This window comes from Chinchilla lanigera, unplaced genomic scaffold (genome assembly GCF_000276665.1).
Source record: "Chinchilla lanigera isolate Chin_1 unplaced genomic scaffold, ChiLan1.0 scaffold00013, whole genome shotgun sequence".
Taxonomy (NCBI): Eukaryota; Metazoa; Chordata; class Mammalia; order Rodentia; family Chinchillidae; genus Chinchilla; species Chinchilla lanigera.
In genome coordinates this window covers 20,263,710-20,274,399 of record NW_004955414.1, presented here as the reverse complement: position 1 = coordinate 20,274,399, position 10,690 = coordinate 20,263,710, and positions in this window count along the sequence as shown.

Here is a 10,690-nt window from a genome sequence, read left to right as displayed (position 1 = left end):
TCTCTCTCTCTCTCTCTCTCCAGGACTAAGGTTGTTATATGGAAAAAAAGAAAGAAGAATTTCCACTGAGAGAGATGGGATTTAATGAGGTGGGATAAGAATGATAAATGATCCGTGCACTGGACGAAGAAGGCTGACAGAAAGAACAGTTCTTAAAGTTGTCTCAGGTAAATGTGATTACATGTCAGAAGATGGTAATGGAAAGGAAGGGCTATGGCCCCTGCTTATCCCCCTGTCACAGACCAGAGTTCTGGGAGAGTATTTGCGTTTTTTATCCTAATATCTACAAGAGTTTTCTGAATTCCTCTGGGCATGTGGGGATGGAAGCAGCTAACCCAACCAGCTCCTGCTAAGAGTCCTCTAAAACTGGGAGTCTTAAGCAAGTTGTCACTCTAGTGAGAAGATCTTTCCCAGTGAAACAAAGTCTCCAGGGACTGAGGACCACAAAAACACTGCCCTGTTCCCAGCCGTGTTTATGTTGGCCTAGCCAGTGGAGGGCACCAGTTTAGGTAGCCAGTTCCCCTTGAGAGCCACCGTCCCTAGCTGCCTGAGGAATAGGACAGCTCCCACCGCCCCAGTCATTTCATGTAACCCCCATCTCCAACAGCACATCGCTTATCCCAGACTGGGTTGATACGAAAAAGAGAACATAAATTTCCTTGTTTCTGGGAATACAGATTTCCCTAGGCTTTTTTTTTTTTTATTATTGGAGGAAAGATTTATCCTCAATATATATTTACAACCAGATTTTACCAGCGTCATGTATTTTAGATTCTTTCCAGCAATCATCACCACTCAAATCTCTCACCTAGGGCCAATGTTAGGGCCCAGGATCCATCCCTTAATTCCAGCTATTATACACATTCAGGAATCATGGATAATGTTCCACACCCTGAAATACAAAGGAAGTACAAAAATAAATAATAGTGGATACTATAGTGGGTGATATATAAAACAAAATTTATTAATAGCAAGCCTTGTGTGCCCATAGAAGGATTTAAAGGTAAAATAGCTGCACAGAGGGGAGGGAGGGAAAGAGAGAGAGAGAAAGAGAGAGAGAGGAGCTTTGCTGTGGGTATGTCAGGGAGATTCATGAATGGATGATGCTTAAACTGAGGCTAGCTTGGATTTGAGGGAAATAAACAGAGAAAAGCAGAGGGGATATATAGAGACATGGAACAGATGATTTCTGCCACTGCAAGAAGCTTTTATTGCTGGAGCATAAGATGTTTCTTTGGGTTTAAGACGGATAAACATCTAAGTGCTACTCTACGGAAGACCAGATCTAGTGACCAACTGTGAGGAATAGTACGATTGAAGCAGAGGAAAAGGAGAACAAAAACAAAGATGTGTTATGTAGTTGTCCAACCAACGAGCCACTGTTGCTACATCTTTTAGAAATCCCTAATATTTGTCTCAGCAACTTCCTCCCAGTGGAACCAAAGGAGAAGTAATTTTCCCTCTTATACCCCATTAGTTCAGAATTACCCAACAGGGCACTAACTCCCAGCACTGCCAACATGCCTCTACGTAAGTATTCAGTGGATTCCCATGGGCCACCAAGGCATAGCATCAAAGGAGAAAACATCAAAGGAGAAAACCCAGGTGCAGAGGAGGAGGGGCATAGCACAGGGCTGCGGTGAGGATCTAGAAGGTTGCACCTTGCTAGGTTACCCAGAGCCTGCACAGAACTAGTAACCATAACAGGGGCTGGAATAATAAAGATGCAGGGATTTTAATTGGTTACAATTTTATGAGCTACTAAGGCTGGAAAGGTAATTTTTTCCAGTTTTACTGAAGTACAAATGACAAGTGCAAGTGGTATTTGTGGTGTAAAACTTGGTCTTTGATGTATAGTGTACATTGTGAAATGATTACTACAATCAAACTAATTAACATATCTGTCAATTCACACAGTTGCCATTTTTGTGATGAGAACATTGTGACAGGAAGTCTTAGTGAATGAGTCTGCACTCAGGGGACCAGTCCAGGTGGACCTTGTGGATAATCCTGGTTTGTCCAGCAACGGCTGAAATTCATGAGGCCCAACTCCTCTGCTTTATATTCTGTTCATAGGGGACTGTTGGTTCCAACAGTGTCTGAACGTCATACTGTGTCAGGTGCTAAGCTTCTACACCTCCATGTTCAAAAGCAGCTTGAACAGTTTTTAGGAACAGGGAAGTTGCCATTTTATGGTTTCATTCCTTCTATGACTGACGTTTTTAGATTCCAAATGTGAAATTGTTCAGTGTCTGTTTTTTTGTTCCTGACTTACTGCTCTTAGTATAATGTTCTCCAGGTTCATTTTTTGTAAATAATTGAAATTTCTCCTTTTAAAAGCTCAATAATCTGTGTGTCACATTTTTATTATCAGTTTATCTGTTGAGATGGACACTTAGTTATTTTCATGGCTAGAAGTCTTCAAAGCAAGATAATTTTACTTCTTTCTTTCTGATTTGGATGCCTTTTTGTTTTCTTCTCTAATTTCCCTGCCTAATACCTTCAGTACCTCATGGTCTGTATTATTCTAGCATGCATACATTCTATACTTTCAATATAATACCCTTATTTTGATATTTTACTTTTGTTTTGCAAAATGTTGCCTCTGAGGAACCTGGGTAATGTACACATGGATCTCTTTGAATTAGAAATGCATAAAAATCTACAGTCCTTTCAGCTTAATAGGCTTATTTTTTTTAACCTTTAAAGAGCTAGGTTTCATTATGGGTCAATCAGAATTTTCCTTTTTCTTTAAGTGAAAGGCAGTCAATAAAGAAGCTTTTAAATTTGAGGAGAGGAAGTTAATTTGAAGAAACGTATTCATGGTCTCTCTGGCAGAGAGTGGATGTAGGAATAGAGTTGCGTAAGATAACAAGTGGGGTGGAAGGAAGCTCAAAGCGGATCCATTTGATGGCTTTGCTTTCTTTGTGAAGTTGGGAGTAATACCAAATGAGCTATTGAGATGAGAGGAATAGACTGAGACAAATGGTGATCTAAAAACTGAAAGAGAAGAATCACAAATTAAATTCTCTTCGCAGGTTTTTTATTTAAATTTTCAAGCTTATGTGATTTTTCTCTAAGTTTACTCATCTGAAGAGATTTACCTTTTTCATCTTCCAGCAGATTTGAAACATTAAAAAGAGAAAAGTAAACAGGCTGGACCCAAGCCAGCTTAGGAAAGTGAGGCCAAAATAAAAAATGAATCAAATGTGCCAAGAGAAGAAGTTCGGAGCTCACCAGTATTTGTTATTGTTTGATTTAATGAATACAGCCATTCTTTCCGAAGTAAGATAGAATCTCAGTGTTATGGTAATTTACATTTTTCTAATGACCAGAGAAGTTGAACATTTTTTCATCTATTTATTGGCCATTTGTACTTCTGAGAAATGTCTGTTCATTTCAATTGCCTATTTTTGGATTGGGTCTTTTATGTTGAGGGATCTATTTTTTTTAGTTCTTTATATATTCTAGATATTAATCCTCTATCCAAGGAGTAACCTGCCAAAAAAAAATTTCCATATTTCAGATTGCCTTTTCACTCTTTTGGTTGTTTCCTTTGGTGTGCAGAAGTTTCTAATTTGACATAATCCCACTTGTTGATTCTTGGTGTTATTTCTTGTACAAATGGTGTTCTGCTGAGAAATTCCTTGCCTATTTCTATGTTAAGAGATTTACCTTTTTCATCTTCCAGCAGATTTGAAACATTAAATTTGCTGGAAGATAGATAGGTAGAACTTTTGAAGACACTGGAGTAGGCAAAGAGTTTAAGAACAAAATCCTAATCACATAGGAATGATCACAAACAACTGGGATCTCATCTTATTAAAAAGTTTTGCACAGTACAGTGGGAGATAACCCACAGTGGCGGGGGGGGATTTTTACCAGCTGTTCCTCAGACAAAGGACTACTATATAGAAAAGAACTCAAAAAAATAAGACCCTCCCCCAAATTTCTTTAAATTTAAATTTAAATTTCTTTACCCACTCCAAGAATGGGCCTCTCAAATGCATACACTTCTCAGATGAAGGAATAAAAATGGTAAGTAAATATATGAAAATATGTTCAATATGATTAGTCACTTACAAAATGCAAATTAAAACAGCTCTGAGATTACATCTCACCCCAGAAATAATGGCTATTATCAAGAAACCAACCAATAACAAATGCTGGAAGGGCTGTGGGGAAAAAGAACTCTTCTTTACTGTTGTTGGAAGTGTAGACTGCTGTAACCACTGTGGAAATCAGTGTGGAGATTCCTCGAGAGATTAGGACTAGAGTTTCCATTTGACACAGTTATTCCCCTTCTTTGTATCTTCCCGAAAGAATCAAAAGCACAGTAATATATGCACACCCATGTTTATAGCAGTGCAGTTTGTAATAACAAAATTTTGGACATAGCCCAAATGTCCATTGACTGGTGAATAGATAAAGAAGATGTATTTTTTTAATACAATTGAATACTACTCTACCATAAAGCAGGATAAGCTTGAGACCTTTCTAGGTCAATGGATGCATTTTGAGACCACAGTCTTAAGTGAAATGAATCAGAAACACATATAAATATGGCATTGTTCCTCTGGTGTAAGATACTGTAAGTATAAATAAGGACAAAAACATTTCACAGATATTGTAAAATGGGAAGAAAATGTTCAGATGGGAAGGGGAACAGAAAAGGGGGGAGGAAGGAAGGGAAAAGTAAAAAATGAGAAATGAAGTAAAAAATGGAAATAAAGCTTTTGTAATTAAAGATAGGAAGAGAGATTGAAGGGACAGTAGAGGAATGGGGGAAAAGAATCAACTTATATAATGTACAGTTACAAATTTCCTATGATGCATGTAATCGTTGTGTATACCTAAAATATACCAACAAAAACCATTTTATTTGAAAATAAGTAAATAAAAAATATTTACATCTTTGGTCCATTGTGCTTTTATTTTACTACTGCATATGGTAAGAGATATGAGTCTAGCTCAACCTATTGCATATACATGGCAAGTTTCCCAGCATCTTTTGTTAAAGAGGCTACCTTTCCTCCAACATATGCTTTTAGCCCCTTTGTCAAAGATTAGATAACTGGGGTTGTTTCTGCCTCCTCTTTTCTGTCCCATTGATTTTCATGTCTGTTTTTGTGCCAGCACCATGTTGTTTTTATCACTGCAGCTTTGTAATATGGTTTGAAATCTGGAATTGTGATACCACCTGCTTTGCTCTTATTTCTCAGTATTACTTTTTCTATTCTGGACTTCTCCCTGTTCCATATGAATTTTAAGATTAGTTTTTCTAGTTCTATAAAAAATGCTGTTGGTAATTTGATTAGGACTGCATTAAATCTATATATCAGTTTTAGTAGTAGGGCCATTGTCATAGTTGTTCTGCCTATCTAGGAACAAGGAATATCTTTTCATTGTTTTATGTCCTTTCCTCTGTGGTGAAGAAGGAACCCTCCTACTGTTGGTAGGAATGTAAACTAGTACCACCACTATGGAATCTCCAATATGGAGATTACTCAAACAACTGAAATTGAAGTTCCATTTGACCCAGTTATTCCCTTTCTAGGTATCTTCCCAAAAGTTAAAAATATATATTATAATGATACACACCCATGTTTAGAGCAACACAGTGCATAATAGCTAAATCTTAGAAGTGGCCTATATGTCCATCAACAGATCAACAAAAAGAATATGCAGTATTTACCCACAATGAAGTTCTACTCTGCCATAGAGAAGGATAAATTTGAGTCTTTTTTCAACTAAATGAATGCACCTTGAGATAATCATGTCGAATGAAATAAATCAGACACACAGGCTTAAATATTGCATGGTTTATCTTATGTTAGAAACACAAACTATGAATAATTTAAAAAATAAAATAAAATACACAGAATATAGATAACAGGGAGATAGAGGTTTTGAAAATTGATAGGGAACCAAGAGACAGGGAGGGAATAAAAATAATTAAGATGTCTAATATGCATGTACCACTCCCCACAATGAATGTAATTATTATTTACTGAAAAGATGCACTAATTAAAATTTAATTTTTTAAATGAAAGTAGTCCTAGGTGAGTCATCATAAGTCACATTTTATTTGAAAGAGCTGAGGTCAGAACAATTGTGGTAGTTCCTTAGGAAATAAGACAGAATGGAGAAGGAGTTTGGATGTGGGAAGAAACAGACTGGAGTATTTGAATCCAGGTCTGACTAGACTGTAATTCTTTTTACCATTTTCCAGTGTTTGTCCCTTTAGAGCCTTCTTGATTGAGTAAGGTCAGTGCCAGGCTGTCAGTATGGTTAGAATCTGCTTGTTCTAGTCTGGGAATTCATGTACTCTTCCCTAGTATCTGTCCCAGGATAAAGCTGAGAGCTCAACACAGGGTCTCTGGGCCTCTCAGAAATCTGTTCTCCCTCCACTTCCTCTCATGCTTTCCCTGACTCCCTTAGGTTGGGTTGGCCACTGCTGGATCCCAACCACATCCCTCCACATGCCTACCTATGGCAAAGACTGCAAACTTCTGCAGGACTCATTCTGAGATCTGGCCCAGAGGCTTCACAAATGCTGTCCTAGAAGGATTTCAAATTCAGCTGGGCCATGGAAGCTGCAAATCTTAAAGCACAATTTAAATTTGATGGAATATTGTAGAGTGTAGTATTCTAGACTCCCTTTCCCTTTTATGGCTTAATTCTTCCCAACACTTTGCCCTTGATTTCAAAGCCATGAAGAACTCTCCCACTCTCCAGGGACCTGAGTGGAATGACTCCTCTGGAGCTCAAGCCTGGTCTTCCCTAGAGTAAGGTGACAGTATCAAAGTGCCCTGTTCAGTGAGATAAAACTCAGTCCTACTGCTTCAGACAGCTTGTGCTCCTACAAGATGTGAGTGTCAGGGCAGCTTGAGACAACAGCCAAGGTGAGTACCTGGAGCTCAACACATCATCCCCTTCTCCACTTCCCCAATGAGTGGCTCCAAACATCTCAGCCTCTGATGAGACTATCAGCTGGGAGGAGCTGGATACAAAGCAAAAGAAGGAGAAATACTCAGTTTGGAGCAATGAGATATGGTTCTATCCTACAAGACAGTGAAAGAGGTCACCTTCTCACAGTACTGAGGCTTGCGTATCAGATGAAAACTAGGATCCCAGACCGTATTTCCAGAGAGATATGCACCTCGGTCTCTAAAGGGAGAGTAGATGAGAAGATGTGTGCAGTTCTCCCATCTAGCATTCTGAGATCATCTGAGCAGCTGTTAATAGCTCACCTGGCCTCATCTGGACTGTCATTACTCCACAGACATTCCTGTCACATTCTTCCAGCTGAGAAGGTTCCAACATGTCTATCAGGTGTTGTGGAATAAGCCTGGTTGTCAGAACTCTGGGAATGAAGTGTGGGAAAGAGCTGGGTAATTACACCTCACTCAAAGAGCTTGCTTTCAATTCTGCCCATCTTTCATTTCTGTCTGGTATCTTTCATTTCTTGTCTGAGCCTTGCTGCTAGAATTTTTACTGAAAGAATTAGTCTTCTGCAAGTGTGGAAAGTACAGCCAAGACAAAAGAGTTTGTGCCTGCTTTTCCTAAAACCATTCTATTTGCAATACCTCTCTTCATTCTTGTTCTTTTCAACTCTAAATTAGCCCTTTAAAAGGAGACTGTGGTGCCTCTCTACAAGAAATTGAACTATTTCTGCCAGTTTCTTACTGTTTTTCCTATTTTTACCCATATGTCATATTATTTGCATCCTTTATATCCCATTCTATTTTTTTTGCGAATTAATGACTTTTTATTTTTTACTGTCACTTAAATGTGAACGTGATGATAAATCATTCCCACAAACCTCCATATTTAATTCTGTCCATGAATGTTGTTACTGGTTATAGAGGAACACTGTTAATTTCAGTAATATGCTGTTATGAAAAATTTCAAAAATATTCAAAATTAGAGAATAAAATAAAGGACTATATAACCATATCCTATTGCTATAATCACCAGTTCTTAGCTACTTTTGTGGCTATAAATGTCCTTCACTCCCCAATTATTTTTTAGTGAATCTAAGTAATCATCTCGCCCTATATTTTGAAAGACATGGGTCTAGTTTTAGTCTTTGGTGTAAAGCCAGTTTTTCCGGCACCACTTATTAAAGAGGCTATCTTTCTTCTAGTGAACATGTTTATCCCTTTGTCAAAATTAACTGTGTTCTGAGTTGTTTCTGCATCTTTTAATCTGTTCTATTTCAGGTCTGTTTTTTGTTGTTATTGTTGTTGTTTTGCTTTGGAATTCTTTTGTTTATCTGGTTGGCTTTTTGCCAGTACCATGCTCTTTTTATCACAGTGTCTCTGAAATATAATTTCAAGTGAGGGATTGTGATGCTTCCCGCTTTGCTTTTGTTGTCCAGAATTATTTTGCTACTCTAGGTCTTTTCTGGTTCCAAATGGATTTTAGGAATCTCTTCTTTCGTACTGAGAGGAATGTTAATGGTGTTTTGATTTGGGTTAATTAAATTTGTATAACAATTTTGAGAGTATAGCCATTTTTACTGTATTAGTTCTTCCTAGGGATGGATATCTTTGCATTTTCTGATATCCTCTTCAATCTCCTTTTTCAGTGTACTGTAGTTTTCAATATAGAGATATTCTACTTCCTTGTTAGACTGATTCCTAAGCATGCCATTTTTTTGGTGCTATTGTGAAAGGTAGTATTTCCCCAAATTTCTCTCCAAATGAGTTTTTCATGTAGAGAAAGGCTATTGATTTTTGAGTGTTGATTTTGTATCCAGTTACAACTGAATTTGGTTATTAAATCTAGAAGTCTTTTGGTGGAGTGTTGGGATCTTCTGAGTGTCATGTCATATACAAATAATAATTTAACTTCTTCTTTTCCTGTCTTTATTCCTTTTATTTTTTCTCTTGTCTAATTGCCCTGGCTAATGTTTCCAGAAGTGTAGTGAATAGGAGTGGTGACAGCAGAATCCTTATCTGTTCCGGATTTTAGAATGAAAGGAATTACTGTTAAGTGAAATAAATCATGCACACATGTGTAAATATCATGGTGTCTCTCTGGTATGAGAAACTGAAAATGTAAATAAGGACCTCAATATATAATAGATATTGTAAAACATGAAGAGGGGGTTCACATGGAAAGGGGAACTGGGGATGTGGGAAATGAGAAAAGAAAGATAAAATGAAACAAAGTTTTTGTAAATAAGGAAGGGAAGAAGAGTTGAAGGGAAGGGAGGAAGATGGAAAAAAGACGAATCAAGATATATCATGTATAGCTACAAATTCCCTATGATGCATGTGATCATTATGGAGATCTAAATTATACCAATAAAATAAATAAATAAATAAATCATTGAAGGAAGATTGTAAAAACAAAAAAAAACTTAACTTTGAGACATTGTCCTGCTAAATTCCTCCCTGGCTGGCTTGAAGTTTTTAATTCTTCCTCAGTTTCCTGACTAGCACCATTATACCTGGTTCTATTCTCCACATTTCTGGGTACAGTATACCTTTTTATACTGTAAGCTTTTTTGTTTTATATTGGCTTTTATTATTTGCTTTACTATTTTCTGTGGTCTAAAACTTGGATTTGCATTTCCTCTCCTCATTATCAATTCATTTTTGCCCTCTACTACCACAAATTTTAATTAGATTCACACTTTCTTTAGCTTTTAAAAGTATTTAGAAAACTTTATACAGAATTTATATTTCCTTTCTTGTTATAATTCCTTACCTCAAAGACTATTTTAGCATATTGCTAACTTATTTATACCTCTTAATTTTTAAAAAAATATTTTTCATGGTTTTTCACCCACCTTTGTAGGTACCTTCCATCAGAGCTTACCATTTACTCAAAAATAGTGAATGAAGAGAAAGCCTGAAGTATGACTGGACAGACACTGCAGGCATCTTCAATTCACTATGTATTCTTTACAAATCTACTAAGATACATACAATACTAAGCCCTATAGGAATACCCATGCTCCTGATGCACGCTGCAGAACATGTCGTCATTCTTGCCTTCAAAATGACCTCATAACATTACCCAGATTTGACATAACTGCAAGCCCCAGTGATCACAGTAAATTCCACTTTATCCCTAAGGCTTATTTCCAATGGATTTTCAAATTTCTGCTAAAAGAGATTTTACTAGCTATGTCTGTAATTTCTTACTTGGTCTGTATTTGACTATTGGTTTTATTTTCTTATTTACTTATTTATTATTTGCTTTGGGCTCTAAAAGCATAACAATCCCATGCTGTCGCCATTTCATGCTCCCTCAGAATTCTTCCAGTTTGTTTCCATGAACTCACAGTTTGTTGTTTTAAAAAGAAGATTATTCATTGAGTTTTTCAGGAATCTTTCACACATTGTTAAAGAAAATGTTGTTTTGTTCAGTTTCAAAGAGAACAGGATTTCAAACAATTACAAGATACTTTCGGGATCAAAGATTTAAGTCACAATTACTCCCCATTTTTCTTTTACATGGAACTACATTAGGTGGTAGTAAATCTACTTCACATCTGTCATATTTACCACTGTGCAGGAAACCCTATCAGAAGCTATCTGTACTGTTTGTATTTTCTGATGACTTTATCTTTTCTCCCTAGATATATTCCCAGACCAAAGAGACCATATCTCTCAACAGTCCTCAGCTACTTCACAGGATGTTGCTTACACAGTCCTCTCTAAACATCTCCTTC